Genomic DNA, 24,080 nt, shown 5'->3' with positions numbered 1-24,080 from the left:
TAGTCTCAGTTCCTTCTCCTTCTCCCCTCCCCCTCCCCTACCTCTTCCTCCCCCTCCCCCTCTCATCACAGATAAGGATGTAAGTGCATAGCTACTGCTCCAGCACCATGTCTGCTTACCTGCTGCCTTGCTCCCTGTCACAATAGTTACGGATTCTAAGCCTCTGGAACTGTAATCCAGGCCCCAATATACTCTTCTACAAATTGGTTCACATCTTGTCACTTCAATTGAAAAGTAACTAAGACACAAGGTCATGTGGTGATAATTTAGCTTTAATTTGGATCATCACTCTGTTACTTATGACTGCATTATTAGATTCATAGAAACCATGTACAAGTGTTTCAACACCCCCCCCATACCTACCTGTTTATCTTTTGGTATATGCTAGGTGAGTGGTCTACCAGTAAACTATCTTTCCAATCCTGAATTTTACTTTGAGATAGGACCACTGTACATTGTCCATATTAGTCTGAAACTCACTCTGTAGATGAGCGAAGTCTAGAATTTATAGTCTTCCTACCTCGGTCTTCCAAATATCTGGAATCTCAAGCATGTGACACTAGGCCCAGATCTTCATTTCTTTTGTTTTTGTGATATCCTTCTGTACAGGTAGCAGGGGATAGCTTATTATGGTTTTGAGTCCCATGATTAACGACGGCGTCTTTCTGAATGATTATTGCCATTTGTATATTTTCTTTGGAGAAACCTTTATTCAGATAACTACTCCACTTTAAAAATTGAGTTTTTGATCTTGTGCTGTTGAGCCCTGAGAGTTATTTGTTATGTCCTGGCCACCCTGCTTTGGAACATGGGCTTGCAAATATTTTCTCTTATCTTGAAGGCTGTCCTAGATTTGGCTAATTGTTTCCCTGGTTATACAGAGGTTTTCTAGTTTGGCTTAGTCTCAATTAGTTGTCTTTACTTTTGGTGTCAGAGCCATGAAATCACTGCCAAATCCAACAGCTGGATGGCTACGTCTAAGATTTGTTCTAGGAGTTTTATGATTTCAAACTTTATCTTTAGGTCTTCGATTCATTCTCAGCTGATTTTTGTGCATAGCAGAGGATGAATTCTTGCTGTTCTTCTTTTGCATAAGTGCCCAGTTTCCCAGTGGCATACTGAAGGGACTGTCTTTCTGTGTGGTCTTGGTAACTTTGCCAATGATTTAACTATACATATGCAGGGGATATTTATGGGCTCCCTCTTCATAGGTCCATCTTTACAGCAATGCCATGCTGTTTTTATTATTACTACTTTACAATACTTTTAAAAGTATGAGGTCTCCAGCTTTGCTCTTTCTTGGAATTACTTTGTCTCTCTGTCGTTCCTTGTAACTTCTTGGAGCTTCCTCATGGAGCATTGAACTCTTCAGGGATATTTAATTTTCATGTATTTGTGAATTTTACAGTTTTGTTTTTACTGATTTTTATTCCATAATTACAGGGAAAGATCTTTGGTATGATTGCAGTCTTCTCACACAGATGAAGACATGTCTTGTGGCTCACAGTAATGGTCTTATCTTGGAAAATGTTCTGTACGTGTGAGAGGAATATGTATTTCACTGTTGTGTGGCATGCTGTGTATGTCTGCCAGATCCAGCTGGTCTCCACTGTCAGTCAGTCCTGCTTCCTTGTTCACATTGTACCTGTTTGCTTCATCCATGATTGAGAATGGGCCATCACAGTGTTCTATATTAATTTGCTATACTCTCTGCTTCTCTGCAGTTCAGTCAGCGTTTGCTTTATATTATTTGGATAATCTGATTTTAGATGTAAACATCAGTGCAATATCTTCCTAGAGAACAGAAATAATATTTTTCCATCCTTATGTGTCCTGAAGTTTTCTTGAAATTTGTTTTATTCCTATCTCTATGTGTCTATTTACATGTGAGGGCAGGTGTCTGAGAGGAGTTGAGAGGAAGGTGTCAGATTCCCTGGGGCTGGAGTTACAAGTGGCTGTGAGCTGACCAATATGGGTGCTGGGAACCAAACTCTGGTTCTCTGGGAGAGCAGCCAGTGTTCTTAACAACTAAGCCATCTCTCAGGCAGTGTCATTAAGTTTTAATTCTGAAGCAAATCTCTATAAGAAACATAATGGTTAGATTTTTAAAATTCACTTAGCCTCTCTAATGTCTTTCGATTGAAGAATTTAGTTCATTTACATTTAAAGAACCTTGGTTGGAAAACACCGTTTACATTTTTACTAATTACTTTCTGTCTGTCATGGTGACTTTGTCATCTCTTCCCCTGTATTATTGCTTTCCTTGGTGTTTTCTTGGTCCTTTGTGAGAGTGTCTTAGTTAGGGTTTTACTGCTGTGAACAGACACCATGACCAATGCAAGTTTAATAAAGACAACATTTAATGGGGCTGGCTTACAGGTTCAGAGGTTCAGTCCATTATCATCAAGGTGGGAGCATGACAGCATGTAGACAGGCATAGTGCAGGAGGAGCTGAGAGTCTGACATCTTCATCTGAAGGCAGCTAGCAGAATACTGGCTTCTAGGAAGCTAGGACAAAGCCCACACCCACAGCGACACAGCTACTCCAACAGGGCCTCTAATAGTGCCACTCCCTGGGCTGAGCATATTCAAACCATTACAGGTAACATCCTTTGATTATTTCTTTTCTGCCAATACATTTACCATACAAATTTATTTATAGTTGCCATGTGGCTATTATAAAATATTCAAAACCAACCCATTTTAAGCTGGTAACTTTGATAAATACTCAATTCTTTTACACTCCCCCCCCCCATACAGAATTTATATTAGTGGGGTGACTAGTTATAGTCAGAGGTGCTTGTATCCATTAACTCAGTTTTATAGTTTTTTCATCTTTAGTTTTCAAAATTTTATATTATATCAAGTGGTTTATGCACGATTATTAACTGTATTATGCCTGGTGTTAGTCTTTATTATATTCACCTTTAGTAATAAGATTTATTTTAAAATAACTTTATGTTGCTATGTTTAATTATGTTTAATTATGTTGCTATGTTTATTTATGTTTAATGTCTTTTCATTTCAACTTGAAGAATTCATTTTAGCATTCTTATCAGAGGGGTCTAGTATCAATGAATTTTCTTAACCTCTGTTTTCTGGAAGCCTTTATATTTTCACTTCTGACATGTAATTTTAGAGAATACACTCTTCTTGGTTGGCAGCATTTTGAAATACACTGTTCTACTTTCTCCCAACCTGTGTAGGTTTGTGCTAAGAATCCTGCTAATGACGTGACAGAAGCTCCGTTATTTACAAGTTGCTTCTCTCATTACCAATCTTCTGTCTCACTTCTTGGCTGTTTGATTACTCTGAGTGCCAGTGTGGGATTCTGTGGGGTCATCTTCTTTGAAGAAGACCTTTGACTTTTTTGATTTGGTTTAGGTAATTTTTTTTTCTTTTCTATCAGAATTAGGTCTTGGATGTCACTTCTTTACATCGGCTCTTCGGTCATTTCTCCTTTCCTCTCTTTCTCACTTGATACGTGATAATCGTCCATCGTGCTTTTCCTAACCCGTCTCTTCTACCTCTGTGAGTCTCGGCGTCTCATTCTGTGATTCTGAATGGTCTGTCTTTGAGTTTGCTCACTCCACTTGGTCAAGTCTACTGTCCATTGCTGTAGTGAATTTTCCAGTTCAGTTTTATAGTCTTCAGCTCCAGAATTTCTGTCAGTTGTTGTTTACCTAAAGTCTTGGTTCACTGAGCATCCTCAGGGACCTAAGATAATAACTGTTAATAATAATAACTGTTTTTATTGTGTTTATGACATTTATATGTTTGGTGTCATCCTCTAGAAACTTAATACACTCCTTTGGTAGGACAATACCCTCTGTTCCTTTTTTATCTTCCACTGGAGCCTCATAATTTGAAAAATTAGTCACCTCTTGTTTGTGTAGTTTGGTTCCAACCAGGAAAAACTTTCCCCTGTCAGTCTGGCTAGAGACTTGAAGCTGTTTTGAGACTTCTCTGGACTATATGCTCCCTGGGCTCATGCACGTGTATATCCTCATTGAATAAGGCTGCCAGTTTCTCCTCAGGAACTTCCATTGTGGTATCTGTCTGTGAGACTCTGTTGCTCACTTACACTCTTCTCAGACTCATCTAACCCCAGTGCTCTGCAGGTTTCATTGCCTAGATGCAAGCAAGGAAGGCCAATTGTTTTGGTGGCCCCTTGATGGGACAAAATATTAGATGTAATTCCTTCTCTTCCTCTTGCTTCCCAGGGAGCAGTGAGAATTCAAAGAGATTTTTGCTGTTGTCATTTGCTTGTTTTGAGGCAGAGACTCTTGATGTAGCTCATGCTGACTTCAAACCTGTAACCCTCTGGCCTCAGGCTTCTGAGTGCTGGATTATAGGTATGTGCCCCAGATCAGCTACAACAAGAGATTCCTTGCTTGTGCTGTGCTGTGCTGTGCTGAGAGAAGAGACTGTATTGAGCAAAGGCCGCAAGTTTTCCACTGTGCTTGGATGCAGTTGGCTCCATGCTTCTTCCATAAGACAGTTTCTCAGTTGGAGGAGGAAGCTCTAGGAATTTCTATTCTATAATACACGAATGTTGTTTTTTAAAGATTTATTTATTTATTGCATGTGTGTGAGTACACTGTCGCTGTCTTCAGACACACCGGAAGAGGGTATCAGATCTCATTACAGATGGTTGAGAACCACCATGTAGTTGCTGGGAATTGAACTCAGGACCTCTGGAAAAGTAGTCAGTGCTCTTAACCACTGACTGGAGCCATCTCTCCAGCCTGGATGTTAATTTTTTTTCCAGACTGGATTATATGAGAACAAATCCAAGATATTGGTGTATATTTAAAACAACAAAAACAGGGTCTCACTACGCAGCCCTGGCTGGACTCAAACTCAATATATAGACCAGACTAGACTTGAACTCACAAAGACTCCACCTTCCAAGTGCTGAGATTAAAGGTACATCTTATTACACACAGCTATGTACATATTTTCTGAGACAGGGTCCTATGCTACCCAGGCTGGCCTCAAACTCATTATGTAGCAGAGGCTGGCCTTGAGCTTCTGAAGGAGTGGACTACCATGCTCAACATATAATTTCATTCATAACCACTTCAAAAAAACATCCCTGGAAGATACTTATCATTATGATATGCAACAAAATTAGAAAGTCTTTGATATGTTCAAATTCCAATTACCATCAGAAGTTTCTACCTGGGCTTATAACTATTCAAATTTATTCATGGGCTGGCAAGCCGTACTTACCATCAGGCCTGACAAACCTGAGACCAATCCTGGAACCCTCATGGTGGAAGGAAAGAACCAATCCTTAGCACACACATGCACAGGTATATACTAAAGATATAAATAAATAAATAAATAAATAAATAAATAAATAAATAAAGTTTTTTCAAATCATAATTCAAACAAGGCTCAAACTACATTATCTGATAAGTCTTCTAAGTTTCTTAAGTGACTTATCTCTCTCCCTCCCCCACACAACATTTTTTTTGTTCTGCTATTTTATCTGTTGATAAAATCGTCTTGTTTGCTTCAGAGAACATTCCACACTTGTGACTCACATCGCACATTCATGACAGTGGGTCTCGCTATGCATCCTGGAGTGTCTTGGGGCTGACTGTGTAGTCCAGGCTCACTTCTGACTTGTCATTCTCTTACCTTAGCCTTCCAAGTGCTGGACTCACAGGTCTGTACCGCCACACACTGATTATGGTTTTCAATGTGTTTCTTTTGTGCCCTGTATTTCCTACACACTGGTTTCTTAAGTTTAAAGAGTTAAGATTTAGGTCAGTGACAGGCTATTCCTGTTTTGTAGCATCAGAAGACATATGACTACCCCTCTTATGTAATGGTGAGTTTGACAAATAGGTTTAGGTACTGTCAGACAAATTTACCCATTACAGTGTTCCATCAGCTCCATCAGCTGCACCTCGGCAGCCATTAATAATCATTGGCTAGGTTTATTCTTTCATTTAAAATGTTAAAGTGAGATGCTGTGATGGCTCTGCCAGTCAAGTGCCTGTGGGGCAAGCAGGAAGACAAGAGTTTAGACCTCAGAACACAAGTGAAAGCTCAGCATAGCTGCCTGTGCCTGTGACCCCTGCCTAGAGGGGTAAGGCAACAAAGACAGACAGACCTTAAAGCTCATTGGCCAGCCAGCCTAACCAAACTGATGACCTTCAGTTTCAACAAATAAAGACAAAAAATGATTGAGCAAAGACACACTATGTCAATGGTGGGCCTCCACAAGCTCACACACATGTATGTCCATGAGCAGTTGCAAGCACATACCTCACACATACATAACAACACACACATACACACACATATTCTTCCATTCTTACCATTCCTTGTATATGTACATATGTATGTACATGTTTATGTGCATATATGTGTGTGTATGTGTGTGTATGGATGTGTTTATGTATGCGTGTATGTGCTTGTATGTATGTGTGTATATGCATGTATGTATGTGTGTGTGTATGTATGTGTGTATGTGCATGTATGTATGTATGTATGTGTGTATGTGTGTATGTGCATGTGTGGAGATTAGAAGACAACTTTAGGGACTGCATTCTCTCCTGCCATTTGGGATGAAGGATTGAACACAGACCATCAAGTTTATCAGCAAGTGCCTTTACCCTCTGAGTCACCTTGCTACTCCGGGAGCATATTTCTTTCTTTTTCTCTTTTTATTTAAAAATAATTTTATACAATATATAGTTGATCATATTCTTTCCCTGTCCCCAACTCTTACCAGATTCTTCTCACTTCCCTACCTGTCCAAAGTCTCTCTCTCTCTCTCTCTCTCTCTCTCTCTCTCTCTCTCTCTCTCTCTCTCTCTCTTCCTCTCTCCCTCTCCTCCTTCTCTCTCTGAAAAAAAAACCCCAAAACTTAAAATCTAAAACAAATAAAAACTAATAAGCAAAAACATACCCAAAACAAAAAGCACACACAAAAAATCATGCTGTTAGCTTCCTGCTGGCAAATTGCTTTCATGCATGGGACTACCCTGCAGTTGTGGTTGATATACCCATTGTCACTCTATTGGAGAAAAATGATTTTTGTCTCCCAGTAAGTATCAATTGCAAATAGATTCTTTTCTTAATTAGATTTTTTATTTTTATTTTATGCACATTGGCACTTGCCTGTGTGTAGGGTGTCTGTGTGAGGGCGTCGGATCACCTGGAACTGAGCTCACAAACAGCTGTGAGCTACCATGGAAGTGCTGGGAATCGAACCAGGTCCTCTGGAAGAACAGCCAGTATTCTTAGCACTGAGCTATTTCCCCAGCCCCACAAATAGTTTCTTGATAAGGGATAAAACTTTGTGTCTTCTCCTCAGTGCTAGGATTTTATCTGGTTTGAACTTGTGTGGGTCTTGAACATGCGTCACAATCTCTGAGTTCATGTGCATATCAACCCTGTGTCTGAAAGATGACATTTCCTCGGAATCATTTACCACCTCTGGCTATTACAATCTTTCTGCCTCTTCTTCCGTAAATCTCTGAACCTCAAAGAGAAGGGCTTGATGGAGCCATCCCATTTAGGACGGCTCCAAAGTCTCCACTCTCTGCACATTGTACAGTTTTAGATCCCTGAGTTATTACCATCTACCAAAAAGAAGAAACTTCTCTGGTGAGGTTTAATCAATCTATGGGGTTTAACTATATAGAATTAGGAATCATTTTATTGCTGTGTTCCTTGAACATAATAATAATAATAGCAGTACATCTTCCTCTAGGCTCATGACCTGTCTAGACTCAGGTTCTTGCCCACTTTGTTGGGCTTTATCTCATGGAGTGGGCTTTAAATCCAATTTTTAAACAGTAGTTGGTCACCCCCATTTCACTTGTGCCATGATTACACCAGCACATCTTGCAATCAGTATCTGATATTGCCTGCAGGGTCTGCAGAAGACTGATGCTATGATTCGTTTTCTCCTGTGGTAGTATGCATTAATGCCTTTCGGCACCATGAATTCTTGTCTATAGGGGCAACAGCTCAATTTCTCCATGTCTGATGATATAGGTAAGTAATGTCTTCAGCAATAGGGACTTAATTGTCAGGTTGTAGATGGTAGCCAGTGGTCATGTCTATTATATTTGAACCAATTGTTCAAGAGGGGTCATGAAATGATCTCAGTACCTTTTCCAGGGCTGAAGTCAAAGCTGATGGAACTTTTTTATTATATATTACATTATATTATTATATTATATTATAAAGTATACCTTTATATAATGTATATTATACTGTTTTAGCAGAAAGCGGCTATCAGCTTTGCAGCCATCTTGAGCCATATACCCTGACATGAGACTTGGATTACAATAGCCTGCAACAGCTGAGCACACTCAGATAATCTTGGTTTAGATACCTTGAGATTAAAGGTGCGTGAGATTAAAGGTGTGTGAGATTAAAGGTGTGAGACTTAAGAGTATAACTTAGAAGTATAGAGATCAGAGTTAGAGACAAGACCTAAGGGCATGATTGAAGGTGTGACCAAAAGGTGTGGCTTAGAAGTGAGACATATAAAAGGCAGAGACAGAACAGATCAGATTCAGACACACCAGACATTAGGTAGAAGACACTTGGCTCTAGAGAGAATCAGACACATCAGACATTAGGGAGACACAGAGGAAAGGACCAGACACAGCAGAGAGAAGACAGGTAGCAGGCACTTGGAAGAGAACTTGGAAGAAGTAACTTGGAATTTGGAGGGACTAGGAGCTAGGGACTAGGCACTAGGAACTCAAGACTTAGACTGAAGAATAAACGGGATTGAATTACACTCTGTCTGGCCTCACTCTCTCTCTTGCTGAACCTTGACCCGCGGACTGGAGTGGCAGCTTGGGCCGGGATACAGTGGCTGCCAAACGTGGGGCAGCCCAGGCCTCAACATTCAGCTCAGGCCAAGACATTTTTTGGCCGCCCCAACGTGGGGCTAGTGTGGACCCCAACATTATGCATATATTATTATACCTTATATAATATATAACACATAATGTATATATATATATATATATATAATACATAATATATAAGGTATAAGGTATAAATATAATATACATTATATAATATAAGGTATAAATATTAATATAAATATGATATATTTTATATAAGGTATATTATTATACTTTATATATTATATAATATAAAATAGAAGTATATATTTATCATAATATATTATAACCAATGGCAATAGTCTATTGTATTTGAAGAGGGGTCTATAGGACCTCCTTGGCCAACAATGCAGTAAAATATAACTCATTTCTGGCCCTGGAGGTTTTATTTAATAGCATAAGATATCTAGCTGGGGCATTTCAGCCCTATTATATGGTGATTCCATCTAAATTCCTTTCATATATTTATATATTTTAGATAGTTTCTACAGTAATAAGTTTCTGTGTGGCTTCTTAAAAGATGTTTGGTGTTCTTCCTCCTAGAATCCCCTCCTTTACCGTGTCCTCTGATTTCCCTTCTCATTTAATTCTGGTTTCCAGTTTATCTCTTTATAAGACTATATTCTATTTCTCCTTCCTTGGGAAAGAGCCTCTCCTCCCCTTTGTCCCTTACTAGTTCCTTAACCTCTGTGGTTATTCTGATCAGAAGCGCATTTCTTAAGAGCAAGAAATTGTTCTGCCTCCATCATCTTGAATATGAAATAGGAATAAGACACCTGCCTTGCGGGGCTGTAGCTTGCGCGTGGGCATGGGTTCTGTTGGGCTGAGTTGTGGGTCCAGTGTGTCTGCCACCCCAGGCAGCTCAGGGGTGTATAAGCTCAGGAATTTGACTGAGTTCACTCCATGTGGCTCCCGGTGGACGCCAGGCTAGGGGAAGCCACTGAATTCCACTTCAGGCATGGGGAGATCCCAGTCTGAGGTCCTGTGGGGGCAGAGCTCTTAGATTGGAGGGGTCTCCAGGACAAAGTGGCTGGCCGGAGACAGACTGATCTTAGCCCTTGGGCACCCAGGCGCCTCTGGGAGACCATAGAAGGACTGAGATGGGGGGAGGGGCATACGGACTTGCTTGGCTGGGTCATGGATGGCTTGGCTAGCTTGCTCAAGTTGGTGGGCTCTGTGGCTGAAATGCAGAAAGGTCCTCCTTGGCGGGAGATTAGAAGGTGGTTCATTGGTTGAAGGCTCCCACTACAGTTCTCCATGGTGGGGCCCCAAAGACAAGAGAAAGTCCATGGTTTTAAAAGGTTTATTGTCATGGTGGAAAGTGGATGTATCTGTACCCCCTGTCCTCAGGGTGGGCCTGAGGTTAAATATCTTTTGCAAGGAGAAGAGTCTGGGAAGGAATGCTTAATTGGCTATGCCTTCTGGCCTTTATACATCTCATTAGTATGGAGATCTCTTGAGGCTCTGCAGCCTGTAGTCATGCCCTCTACCTGAGCTTTGTGACCAAAGGCCACAAACCTTTCTTTGGGGAGGGCTGTAGATGGCTGAAGCTAAGTGAAAGGAACCAGGGGCCAGGAGCAAGGCTGAACTCCTATAGTCCCCATTAGGGTATCCAGGGTTCAAGGCCTGCACTCAACCAGGTACCCAGCTGCCTCTCACAGCCCATCGCCCCACACTGCCTCACTTTCCTTGTAAAGATATTGGGTGGATGCTGACTCCAGCAATCCAGCCCATCATGATTAAGAACCGCATGTCACGTGTCATGATGTTATTATCAGTAGCCAGTTTGAAGCAAGGCTTTGGCTGGGATGGGAATCATTTGTAACTAGTAAAAATGACAGGGAAGACTGTGGTAGTGCTCTGAAGAGGACAGGATTATAATGAACCACTAGAGAAAAAGTCAATATTGAAGAGCTGAACATAACGCGAGCATTCAAACATTCATCTTGAGTCAGCACCTCTTACACTTGTGTTCTTTATAAAGCACTGTGCAAAATACGGGTGACATTTTACAGATGATTACAGGAACACATTACAGGAGATTTCTAATTAAAAATCACCAGCTCACCTCTGAGCACAGCGATACATATTTTTAATCCCAGCATCCAGGAGCCACAGGCAGGTAGGTCTCTATGAGTTCTAGGCCAGCCAGGGATAGAGAGATCTTTCTTATAAAAAAAAAAAAAAAAAAAAAAAAGTAAGAAAAAGAAGGTTCCGTCAGCTCTGATTTCTGTCCTGGAAAAGGCGCTGAGATCATTTCATGGCCCCTCTTGAACATGAATTTCTCTCTTATGTGAGACTATTTCTAAATCATTGTGTAAGGTAATAACATTTATGTAAGTGGAGAGATCACCAAATTCAGGGTGCACTCTCCAGGAAGAGCCAGATGACATCTCCAAATTGTGACTTCCCACACATGCTGCAAGACGCTGTCAGCAGCATTGAACATCTATACTGTCTTTCCCATCTGACTTTTCTTTTTTTCAGGATACAAAATAATGTGAGACATTCTAAATGATGCATTTAATATATCGATGCAAAGATACATCAAATCCCAGCAATATTCTCTATGAACACAAGCTTACGGCTCACTTAAAGCCCTCCTCGGTCTACAACATAGCAATATGAAAGTGTGGATTTTGTGAAATGAAAGAGAATGAGGATGAAAACTGATAAAAAAAAAAAAAGGATTCTCTAACCTCTGAAAAGCTACTGAGATTCCTCATTGTGAAGCATCAGGTTCAGTTGGAGGGGTCTGGAAACCATGTATTAATAAGCTTCATGTTATTATGTACAAATAACACTCCAGGCAATTACCTTGTAAAGAGAAAGGTCCATTTCACCTCAAGAGTTCTGGAGGTGCCATTCTAAAGTCAGGCAACATTATTGTTTTGGGTCTCAGAACAGAAGGAGGGCACAGTGGTGGGATAAGAAGTCTAAGGTCATGAATCTCAAAGAGAAGCTAGATTCCAGATGATATGCCCTCAGTTAACTGAAGACGTCACAACAGGCTTCACTGCCTTCCAACAGGACCACCTTGAAAACTATCTTAGTTAGGGTTTTACTGCTGTGAACAGATACCATGACCAAGGCAACTCTTATAAGGATGACATTTCATTGGGGCTGGCTTACAGGTTCAGAGGTTCAGTCCATTATCATCAAGGCAGGAACATGGTAGCACCCAGGCAGACATGGGGTTAGAGGAGCTGAGAGTTCCACCTCTTGTTCTGAAGGCAGCTAGGAGAAGACTGGCTTCCAGGCAGCTAGGACAAGGGTCTTAAAGGACACACCCACAGTGACACACCTACTCCAACAAGGCTATACCTTCTAATAGTGCCATTCCCTGATTCAAGCATATACAAACCATCACAGGGACCAAGGTTTCAATACATGGGTCTTTAGCAATTAGTAAAATATTCAAACCACAGCATATTACTTAGGCAAAAAATAAGCAACAACAATAACAACAATCCCACCAAAATCTGGGGGTGGGAAATAATACAGATTAAGCTCTGGTCCAAATCAACAGCCCAAAAGAGCCAAATCAGAAAAGCACAGTGGGTTTAAATGTAAAAATAGAAAAATAACAATAGAAGCAAGATTTGGCTCCAGTGAGCACCAATCTAGAGGCCTTGACAGATATATGTGAAACATCAAAGCAGATGCCAAAGCCCTTAAACATATCAAACCAAGGCTCACAATACCAGATCCCTCAAGAAAGAGGAAAGGTTCCCTTCTAGTGTTGCAAGGAGATCAAGACCAAGAGAAGTATCTAGAGCGATTAGCAGGACGGGGCAGCCAAAATTATGACTTTGAAGCATACAGGATGATCCTAGGTACTTAAGGGACTGATCTCACCTTCCAAGACTTGGGCACCAGAATGACTCTGAAAAGGGAATGGAGCATAGAGATGAGTGAAGCCTGTGGTTCATCAAGTCTTGAATCTGCAGACTGTAAGGCCCATTGTTTGATGTTTAAAATGGAGTCAAAGTACTTGATGCATGAAAATTGGAGTATTAGAGTCTGATACCAGATGCTACAAGACTGTAAGAAAGAAAGCAACCATATCATCCCAACGTTGTATGGCAGAAGAGTCACAGGCAAGATCAAGAAATAGAGAGCCCAATTATGAGAAGCCAACCCTTGAAATATTATAATCCTCATAGTAGCTCCAGGAGAAATCTAAGGTCAAGGTGGATGAATGTCCACAAGAGAGAAGAACTAGGTTTATCATTTGTCCAAAGGTAAGTGTACTAATGTCTATGAGAAAGAGGAGTATCTTCAAATGTAGTACCAGGAAGCGTTCATAAACCCTGAAAGACCAATCAGGTGCCAATCTGATGCAATCACACAAGAGTTTTTATTCACAAGCTCCAGCTTGGATTTAAGTCACCACTGACCCACAGGACAGTTCCAGTGGATAAAAACCCTGAACACTCATCGGAGCAAGGTTTTATAGAAAATGGCAAGTGAGGGGTGTTTCTAGCCTGGCAAGCATCTAACCAGGGGTGGTGTGGGGTGGTTACTGTGGCCTTTAGCATAATTGGCTGATGTTGGGAACCAAACCATAAATTTAACTTCTGCTTTCCTCCTGATTGGTGGAGGCAGGGGTGGGTTTGTAACCTGGGGGTACAAATCTGTTGAGGGAATAACCTGCGGACTGGTACTAGGCACAGGTCTTGTTGGGGGTGGGGTTACCTGGAAACTTGTGCTAGACACTGGATTTGTTGAGAGGTAACCTGGAAACTGGTGCTAGGTACTGGCCTGTTAGTTTACTTGAGTTCAAATTTAGGTAAGGTTCTCTAAAATGGAGTCTGAACCCCCAAAATTTGGTCTCTCGCAAGCAAGGGGCCCATCCCAGTTCCCTTTCTCCAGCAGCCTCAAAGACAGAAGTCTTCAGTGGGACAGCAGTTTTACCTCTAAATCATTATGCAACAGAAATACACAGGACTGTGAAAACAGAGAAACTATAAATTATCTGGCTTTAGGTCTCAGCTGGGAAATTACCCGTTCAGTCCTTCAGGCCTCACACTTCACAGACTGCTGGGTAGCGAGAAAGGCTAACTTGTTCACAGTTATGGCTGCTTTGAAATGTTACGGAACATCATCTAGATGTCAAAGTGAACAAAGGGTGTGTACTGGTTCAGAGTTGACCCTGCTAAGCCAGTGTCTCAACGGAAGTCCAGCTCCTACCTGTTAGCTGATCCAGCAGGTTCCCTAATTCTTGCTTTATTCTCTCCCACCTCTCTCCTCCTCTCTTCTTCCCTCCCTCTTTTCTTCCTTTACTTTCTGTGCATCTACATATCTGGGCTCACATACTTCCATGTGCACCCCCTCCCCCCAGCCCACTCCTCCCACACATACACTCCTACTAGTCACCCCTCACCTTTTAAGCTCAGGTTTGTCAAATACCTTCTATTAGTCAAAGGTTCCGAGATATCCTTTTGTTTCGGGAGATATTTAAAACAGTGGCATTCAATCTACCTTTTCTTAATCAGCTGCCATGTTCCTGACTAGCCTAGGCCTGCGGCCACGAGCCAGCAGCAGAGTTGTGTTCTCGCTGCTGCTGCTGCTGCTGACACTGACCCTGCCACTCAAGAGATGCCAGTGTGGGAAATGGCTCTGTTAATCTTCCATGTTGTCTCAGCAAGGCTGGGCTTTGCCCAAACCATCCCGCCATACAAGTGGTACCAGGTATGAATGAAACTCTAGTGCTTAAAGAGTAAAACTCTAGTGCTTAAAGAATAATTAAAGGCTTTATATGTTTGGTAATGTATAATAACAGTATGCCCAAACAATTAGAGGTGTTTCCCAATTAGCTAACCTACATATACGTCGTTACCCAGGACTGCTCTCCATACCTGCGTGGCTCTTCATCCTCCTCCATCTCTGCTCTCTCTCCACCTTGATCATCATCCTCCTTTTCCTCTTCCTCTCCTTACTCCTCCCACCTTAGCTCCTCCTAAATCCTTTCCTGTTTTATTTTTTCTGTGCTTTACCCATGTATGAGATCCATTAATAAGCTCTACACAGTTACTAACTCCACTGCACCAATCACAGGATTCTGAATGGTCTGCACACGAAATTAACCACTAACAGTCAAGTTGGTTTTTTTGTTTCCTAATGTGCAGGGTGGGTTGTTTTGTTTTGTTTTGTTTTAGAGGAGCTGGTCAAGCAATCTCCTAGCTTGTCACCAGGATGCCCCCTGGTGAGAGTCAGTGGTGGAAGCATTTGAAGGCAGAAAGCTGGGACCCCCTGCCTGCAGACTATGCTATAGTGATAACAATAAAAACCAGCAAAGGCAAGCAGCATGCTGTCTCACTAAGAAACATTCACACAAGCTCTCTTGGGCAGGCAGGTCTAGGCCTACCTAGTCACCTCTCTCAATGGGTCAACTATGGCCAGAACATTGGCACCCCAGCACTACATGTAACAAATGAAGCTCCTCTCCCTGCTCTTGGGTGGAGGTGAATGACCTACTCCCAGCATCCCATATGTTCAGTCATCAACTCAGAAAAAAGAAACCAGAGGCCATTTGGAGAAGCACTTGTCACAAATCCATCTTCCTCTTCATATTCTTCAATCTGAATTTCTGCTGGAGGTCACCTTGTCCCAGATCCCGGAGACTTGGAAAGACTCTCTGGTGTCTCTCTAGCGACCGCCACACAAAACTTCCATGCTCGGAGAGGAGAAAGTGACCGAGCAGTACACACTCCTCTACAAGCCACTCGAATTTTCTTTTCCATCTTAGTCACTTTCATTTCTGTGTTCCGTTGCTGTGGAGAGAAATTGTGACCGAGGCAACTCTTGTAAGAGAAAACATTTTAACTGGGGGCTTGCTTACAGTTTCTATTATCATGGCAGGGGACTATGGAGGCATGTGGGCAGGTAGTGGAGCAGTAGCTGAGAGCTACATCCTGATCCATGGGAAGAGAGGGGGAAAGACAGGAAGAGAAGCAGGGAGGAAGAGGTGAAGGGGAAGAAGAGGGTGAGGGAGAGGGAGAGAGAGAGATGTTGGGTCTGTGATAAGCTTTTGAAACCTCATAACCCATTCCCATTAACATGCTTCCTCCAAGGCCACACCTCTTAGTCCTTCCAGTCCTTCTCAGTGTCACTCCCTGATGGGTCAGCATTCAAATCCATGAACCTAAGGGACCAATCCTATTCAAGTCACCACACTTTCCTTTGGACCTAACATATGACAGGCAATTGCTCTGCCATTAAGATACATCCTCAGACCAAGAAGTGTCTTTTGAGTTATTGTCTGTCTGTCTGTCTATTATGTAATATTTATGTGGATAGGTATTTATTGCATTGTGCAGGTACATATGTATGAGTGTGCACATGTGTACGTGTTTGTACATGGAGGGAGGCCAGAGATCAACTCAGATTTGATTCATCAGGAGCCATTCATCTTGGCGTTTGAGATAGTGCCTCTCACAGACCTGGGCCTCTCTGGCCACTGAGCTCCGAAAGTCTGCCTGTCACTTCCTTCTCAGCACTGGGGTTATACACATGGGCCACCATGCTGGCTTTTCACATGGGTGCTGGGCCTTAGGGCCTCATATTATGCAGGAAGCACTTCACAGACCGTGCTATTTCCTCAGGCATTTCTTGAATTTTTAAAGATTTATTTCTGGATGTGTCTGTGAATGTGTGTCAAGAATGTATGATTGCCTGCAGATGCCAGAAGAGGTCATCAGGTCTTCTGGTGTTGGGATTACAGACATTTGTAAGCCACCAAAGGTGAGTGCTAGGCATAGAACTTGGGTCCTTTCAAACAGAAGCCAACGATCTTAGCTGGATAGCTGGAGCCATCTCTCTATCTAACTCCTCAAGGTTTTTTGTTTTGTTTTGTTTTGCTTTGCTTTGCCTTGTTTTTTGTTTTTTAAAGTAACATCGAACAAATGATCCTACCTGGTTGTCAAAGTTCAACCCTAAACATTCTATTCTACTCTATCAAGTCTAAATTAGTCAGTCTCTTCAGGTGGACAAATCTAGCAACAGACTGCTGAGTTAATTTATAATGTGCATTCATTCATTCAACAAATTGGTACCAAATTCTAAAAGAAACAAGGCCATAGTTCCTGCATAGAAAAACTTCAACTCTGTCTGAGAAGTGGGCTAGTCAGCTGTGGCCTGGAATAAGGAAGTCTTAAGAACCCATGGGTTCTGTGAGCATAGAGCTAACAGAGCAAGAAGCAAATAATTCAGCTGGAGGCATGGATAGAGCTGGTGAGTTCCCCCACCTATCTTGTGCATCATTGTATCTGGGGCCTGGCTCAGAAGGAATGTGCGGCTAGAAAGCTGTGCTACTGGGGGAGCCAGTCCAGAGCAAGAGTGAGGTTGAGATGTGTCCAAGCCCCCAAAATCTCATCCTGAGTCTAGAAGTAATAGGACTGCTTCTTCCTTGGTGAGACTGACATCATGACAACTGAAGTTTAAAAACAATCTACCACATTCTCCTTTGATCAAAGCTGAAGACAAATGCAGTGACAATGGTACTGTGTCCAGGGTTCGTTATGGTTTAGTCTAAACAGACAAACACAAAGTTACTATTGCAGCTACAAGTTGGCAGCATGATTGGGAGCAGGGATGCCATTCAAAAAATGAAAGCTCCCCCAACCCTGAGTGCTTGAGGAGACTTAATTTGTTTTGATCTGAATGAAGTCAGAGATCTGTTAATGTAACTTTTATTCACCTGCTGTAATTGTCATCTTGGACATCTAGTTATTTCTGAAGTCTGGCTGGCTGGTTCAACTCAGCTGTTCTGGCTCAAACTTTTCTCCAAGCTGACTGATTCAAATTATCTTCTCTCAGATTCTCACTGAATTGCTCTGCTTGACCTCAAACGAACTCTGGGAATCTGTTCTAATTATCTGGCTCCTTCTTATTTTCTGGTTCATTCTGTTTTTACCTGCAACCTGTCTCTGAAAAACTGTCCTAGTAAAACTGCTTCCTTTCCCTCTTCCTTTTCCTTTCCCTGGCCTTGCCCCCCCCTTCTTTCTCCCTCTCCCTCCTCTCTCTTTCTTCCTCTCCTTCTCCCTCTTTTTTTAACTACATTAATTGCTAGCACCACTGCTTCTGCAATTGCTTTCACACAAGAAGGTAAAGCAGTTACTTTTGTTATTCATTTAGCAAAAAATGTTACTAATGTGTTAAGTATACAAGAGGATTTAGATAGGCGTTTGGAACAACAGATTGATGCTCTTTATCCTATTCAAATTATTGGAAGGAGGTTCAGAATTTAAGAGTAAAGAGCCATCTCAAGTGTCATGCCAAATACCATTGGAGTTGTGTTACTTCTTAAATTTACAATGATATCATTATAATTAGAAAAAAGTTTAAAGACACTTGTAGGGAATTTGGCACAATCTCTGGATGTTTTAACTTTGCATAGTGAGATTATAAATTTAAAGAATGCTGCTCTGCTGAGCTTTGATGCTGTAGATAATGCTGATAAAAGTGTCTACAGATTTCTTTGTTCTGTTACTATAAAAACTTCATGGAACTGATCCCACATTGAAACACAAAATTTGGGGGTAATCTAAATCTGTGCTTTGACTAGTGATTATTCACACTTGGTTCTAAAATAAATTAACTATTATTCCCTAAGATGAGAGCAATGGTTTTGTGTTAATAACCTCCATGGAAACACACCACTGAGGGTATTTATGGGGGAGGAAAGACCCATTCTAAATTGAGACACACCAACTGTGGGCTTATGTCCTGGACTGAATAAAAAGGAGATAGGAAGTTTCTCAAGAAGAACAAAGCATTAATACCTCTTAGCTTCCTGACTGCACATACAATATGGCCAGCCACCTTAAGTTTGTGCCAACATGCCTTCCCTTCCATGACTGATTGTGCTCTCAAACTGTGAGCCAAATGGAATTTTTCCTTCCTCAAGCTTTATGTTGTCAAAATAATAAAAAGGTTAATGAATACAGAAAACAGGTACTGATGGTGGGGCCAGGGGGTAGTGTTGAAGCATTGATAAGCTGACTGTGCCATTCTCAGGCCTTTGGAGCTAATCTGTAAGAAGAGTGGGAAGAGTTTGGAGCTTCAAGCTAGAGAATCCCCAGCTCACTGTAAGAAGGGCTCAGTGGGTCACTTCAGTGGGACAAAGTAGACTAACTCAGAAAGTCTTGGAGGGGAGCCAGGACTCTGACTGGAACTTTGCTAGAGGCCATTCATGTCATTCTGGCAAAGAACCTGCCTGCATTCTGCCTATGTCCTGAGAACTTAAGTGAAGCCGACTAATTAGTTTGTGAAGTGGACTAATTTGTTTGGTGGAGGAAATTTCAAAACAAATTGTGTTCAGATTGTGGTGGCTACAGCTCACCCTTCCCATTGAGTGTGGAGCAGAAATATATGAGAACAGCATCCAGCTTGAGAGGAAAATAGTGTGAGCCGGCTTTGCGAACAGAAAAGGTAGGTTTGAAAGCAGCCATAATTACTGAAAGATTCATGCCATTAAAGAGAAACCCATTTCCCTGTGCTGGGGCAATGAGGGTAAAGACTCAGAAGAGGTTTTGAACTTTTGAGCAGTTCTGAGAGTATTAAAGACTTAGGAGGTTGTCTGGAGATAGACTGGGTGCATTTTGCTTTATGAGACTTGGAATCCAGTAGTTAAATGTTATGACTTTAAGTGATGTATATGAGTGTCAAGTTGACCAGGGCAGAGTTACTAAGGTTGTCAGCTTGATGGGATTTATAATTGCTGTGAAAGCATACATCTATGAGGGCATGTCCATATGTTTTATTTATTTATTTTTTAACTTTTTTTTTTTTTCAAGTTTCACATCATGCACCCAAGTCCCACTTATCCCCCTGGTGCTTCATATCTGCCCTTTGCCCTTGCAAACCTTTCTCCCCAGTATAAAATCCACAAACAACAGCAGCAACAAATCATAGACAACATCTCATGGTGGAAGCTCTAGTGTGTCACAGAGTGACCCACGGTCTATCCCTCTGTCCAGACATCTTCACTTGCAAATTGTCATTTCAATGAGTCACTGGTCTGGTTTGAAATCTTTGGCTTCTGTAACACCATCAATATTGGATCCTCACTGGGACTCTTCCCAGTTACCCTGTGGTTGCCCTGTGTCATGGAGATCCTGCAGCTTTGGAACAGCAGGACTTTCCCTTTCATGCATTCTAACCTTTCACAGATGATATAGATTTTGGGGTGGCCCAGTTTAGAACCCTGAATCTGGGCCTGGATGGTAGCTGAGCCTCTCCTTAATTCACATCATCAGTGCCAGCTCTCCAGCACTGCTCCAGCTAGGCCACCCAATTCCTCCATTAGCAGGAGGTAGGGGCAGCTCTCCTGCTCTCATGCCCTCATGGCCAGACCACCCATGACTTCACCATCAGAGTTCTGTGGTCCCAAAGAAGGAAGTTTCCATTTTTGTAAACAACAGACTGATCCTTCTTTAGAGACAAACCCAAACAGGTTAGTATAAAAATGAAGCACAGACTCTTGCCATGAGCAGAAGAGTGCATTGAGTGTTGTTTCTCAATTCTTATCCACTTTCCAAAACTACTTTCTAATATGCCAGGAGGGCAGAAAATGGGTAACTGCTGGGAACAAGTTGGGAAGGGAAACCTGCTCTGTTAATCTAACACAGCGCATGCTGACTCTGTTGTCCTATGACAGCATACACATAGCAATGGGGACCATGGAGACCTAAACTAGAAGCAAAAACAAGAGCATGGTTTGAGTCTTGGCTGTACCTCCTCTTCACACCAAGCTCATTGCCTTTGGGGAAGGTTCAGTCCATCAGGCTTAGGGATACACGAGCAGGCTCTGGATGGGGGAAAGCTCCTTATGTTGGCAGATCAGATAGCAAGTCCTGGGTTGCCTCTAACATCCCCAGTCAATTCTCAACATAGCCACCGAAAGTCAGAATTACTACCAAATATTTTGAGATGTGGGAAGTTGAATCTACCAAATTACCCAGTCTCTAGTGGAGAAGTTAGAGGCAGAAATGATGACTTTTTGACATACGTCTGAACTAGGTCCTTGCGTGTGTGTGTGTGTGTGTGTGTGTGTGTGTGTGTGTACTAATTCCTTTTTAGTATTTATTTATTTATTTAGTATTTATTTATTTAGTATTTAGTATTTATTTTAGTATTTATTTTCAGTATTTATGTTCTAGTTTGCTTTCTCTTGCTGTGAAAGAAACACCAACCAAAAGCAACTTGAAGTCAAAGGATTTTTTTGTTTGTTTGTTTGTCTTGTCTTGTTTTTTTAACATATCATAGGTTATAGTTCATTAAGGGAAGTCAAGGCAGAAGCTAATGTCTGGTTCTTCATGGCTGGCTCAGCCTGCTTTCACATACAGCTCAACCACACCTCCCACCTCCTGAGGGATGACATCCTGGAGTCAGCCAGGTCCTCCCACTTCAATCATTAATCAAAACAATGCCCAACAGACTCTCCTACAGGCCAATCTGATAGAGGCATTTTCTCAACTGTATTTCCTCTTCCATGTCTGCCAGGTTTTTTTGTGTGTCAAGGTAAAAAAAAAAAAAAAAAAAAAAAAGAATTAAGACAGTGTTTGCAAAGGAGGCCAAGAAGGACCTCACAGCTAAGAATGGCTTCCAAATTTGTGACCACAAGTCTATTAACACCTCCTAAGAGGGACCCTGAGGCTGTGAGTCATGGTCACTTCAATCTAGATATTTTTTCTTTTGGCTTGTCTGTCTATCATTTCCCCTTAGGAAAAGAAATTTACTTATACTATTAAGAATTCTTAGTGAAGGTCAGCTGGAAAGACTGATGACACCCACTTTCATGATACCCGCTTGTCCAGTCTCTATAGTTCTGCTCTTTTGGATCTTTGCAGCTTGTTAAGCACAAGGTTAAGTGCTTCAGGGCTGTGGTGGGGCTTAGGTAGCTCATCTGAGGAGCTCTAGATGACTTTGAGTACCTAGGAGTGCAGGTTACAGTCCAGAGAGACCTGTCCTGTTCCAGGCAGTCTCAGGGATTAAAAGGAGGCTGAGAACTCAAAGCCTTCAAGTGTCAGTCACACAGTGGCTTTGTTACCCAGTGCCCACCAGGGGACTGAAAACACTCAAGCTATTGGAGCAGAGATGGTTTAATGATAAAGAGTAGTGCAGACAGGCATTCTCTGCCAAGAAGCTGTCTACGTAGGCTGATTGACTGATTAAAACTTCAGTGACATGGAGAAGTTGGGATATTGCTATTCCAGAGTCTAATTACAGTTTATCCGGGGTGATCTTTAGCCTGCTAAATAGCCATTCCTTGTCCCAACCTCTGTGTCTGACCAAACATCCTGCTGTTAGCTAAAACTGACAGCCTGAGAAAAGATAAAACCCTTTTGGCATCTATTAAGAAAACCCTAGTTTTCCACCAACCACTATCCATGTTGTCAGCCAGTATCCAAAGCCTATAACAGGAGTCCCCCATCTAGCTCCATCCCTAGGACAGATATGGCGAAGGGGCAGAACTAATTACTTAAATGTTTTCCTCGCTTCCCCACATGTGCTGTGGCAAATACCCCCCACCCAATATAATAAAATTTTTAAATAAAGAAAGCTGTCACATTGGCTAGCTAAAGACTGCAGTGACATCAAAAGTAAAAGCACACACATACACACAGTGCACACATACACACATTGTGCACACACTTGCACACACAGATGCACATGTAAGCACACACTCACATGCACATGCACACATACTTGCACACACCCCCTCAAACATGCACACTTGCACACGCACACACATATACACATGCCCACACACATACACATGCATGCACACATACACATGCATACACACTTGCACATGCAGATGTACATGTACACACACACACCGTACATACCGAAAAGCTGGGAAAGCAGGAAGGGAACACTAAAATATTAAACGGGTAGTAGCTGCTGAAATGAGCTCCCTCTTCAGCACTAGAGGTTAAATAGCTTCTGAGGAGAGGCGCCTACAGAGGTCCTGGCCTCTCCAGTGGGATAGGATGACGCCGGTTGTTATGTGTACTGGAAAATCTGTGCACTAAATTCAGTTGTTGCCGCAAGAAGCTGCTGTTGCCTGGGGAGGTAGTCAAGAGGGAATGACTCTCTGCGGGAACAGGAAGCAAAGGAAGTAGCCAGTTCCCTTTCATTGTCAAAGGACTCCATCCTTTTACCTATCCCTTAAGCCCCTGCAGGCAATGGCTATCAAGAAAGCAGTGGGCCAAGTATGATTTGCACACCTGGGCCTAGCATCATCAAACCATATAAGGGTAAGATGAAGCTGAGAGACAACGACTTAATAAGTGACATACTTACATGAGGACTTCTGAAAACATTTGACACCATAAACCCCCAAACAAAAGGAAACCATTGCACCAGAGACATTCATCTAAGAAAAGCGTTTTGAATGTACCCGCTTGCTTTGTATATTAAGTCATTGTCTTGGTACGAGAAGGCGAAAAGGTGTTAAGATTATTATTGGAAACCCTGAATTCTCGAGGAATGCAAATCTGTCTTCAAGTTCATTTAACAAAGTGACATTTAAATTACTAAGAAGAATGGAATAAACTCTGTGTTATTTGCACTTTCCTGATAGTCTGAGATGAAATTGTCCTGGGACCAGCAACTGATTAAGCTGATTATATACCTCAAACGTGTAGGATGTGGTTTTCCACCAGCCACAATCAAAATACAATTTACTTCTGTTAGTGTAATAATGTAGATGCTATAAAAGGCATCTCTTGGTAAGTGTTTTTCATTTACATTTTCCCGACTATTAGTGGAGGATTTTTACAGCCCCTCTCTATCTTTTCCCTGCTTTTAATTCCACATTCTAACCATGGGACTGTTTGGATCTCTTGGAGTTGGTACTGGAAGGGACTCCAGATGCATTATGAGAAGGGAGGGGTCTGCTAGAAACTGTATACAACACACACACACTCACACATGCCCTCACATCTTGGTTTTCTGCATGTGATGGTGTTCCCAGAGAAGATTATCGTTTGCATCCACAAACTGAACAGTGAATGAGGTGTTTCTTGAAAAGGCATCGAGCAGATGTAAAGTATGGCATCAGAGCCTCACCAACAATAGCACATGGCAAAGGAGCTACCAACTGATAACAAGACGTCATTCGTATGTACCTACTCTCAAAGGAAACAAACTGGGAGATGGGGAGAGAACCTACCTGGTA

The 24,080-nt window shown here is 41.9% G+C and overlaps 1 long non-coding RNA gene across 1 annotated transcript; it reads right to left on the bottom strand.

Annotated features, from left to right (window-relative positions):
• Window positions 1-13,231: 13,231 nt before the first annotated feature.
• LOC143434779 (uncharacterized) lies at window positions 13,232-22,851 on the bottom strand. Its single transcript, XR_013104536.1, has 2 exons — window positions 22,747-22,851; window positions 13,232-15,666 (listed from the first exon to the last, which is right to left on the bottom strand). It is a non-coding gene; the product is annotated as an uncharacterized LOC143434779 (long non-coding RNA).
• Between the last annotated feature and the right edge of the window lie 1,229 nt (window positions 22,852-24,080).

The sequence above is a fragment of the Arvicanthis niloticus genome, chromosome 17, assembly GCF_011762505.2.
Source record: "Arvicanthis niloticus isolate mArvNil1 chromosome 17, mArvNil1.pat.X, whole genome shotgun sequence".
NCBI lineage: Eukaryota > Metazoa > Chordata > Mammalia > Rodentia > Muridae > Arvicanthis > Arvicanthis niloticus.
The sequence above is the reverse complement of the archived record's forward strand: the minus strand, read 5'-3'. Positions and strand labels throughout refer to the sequence as shown.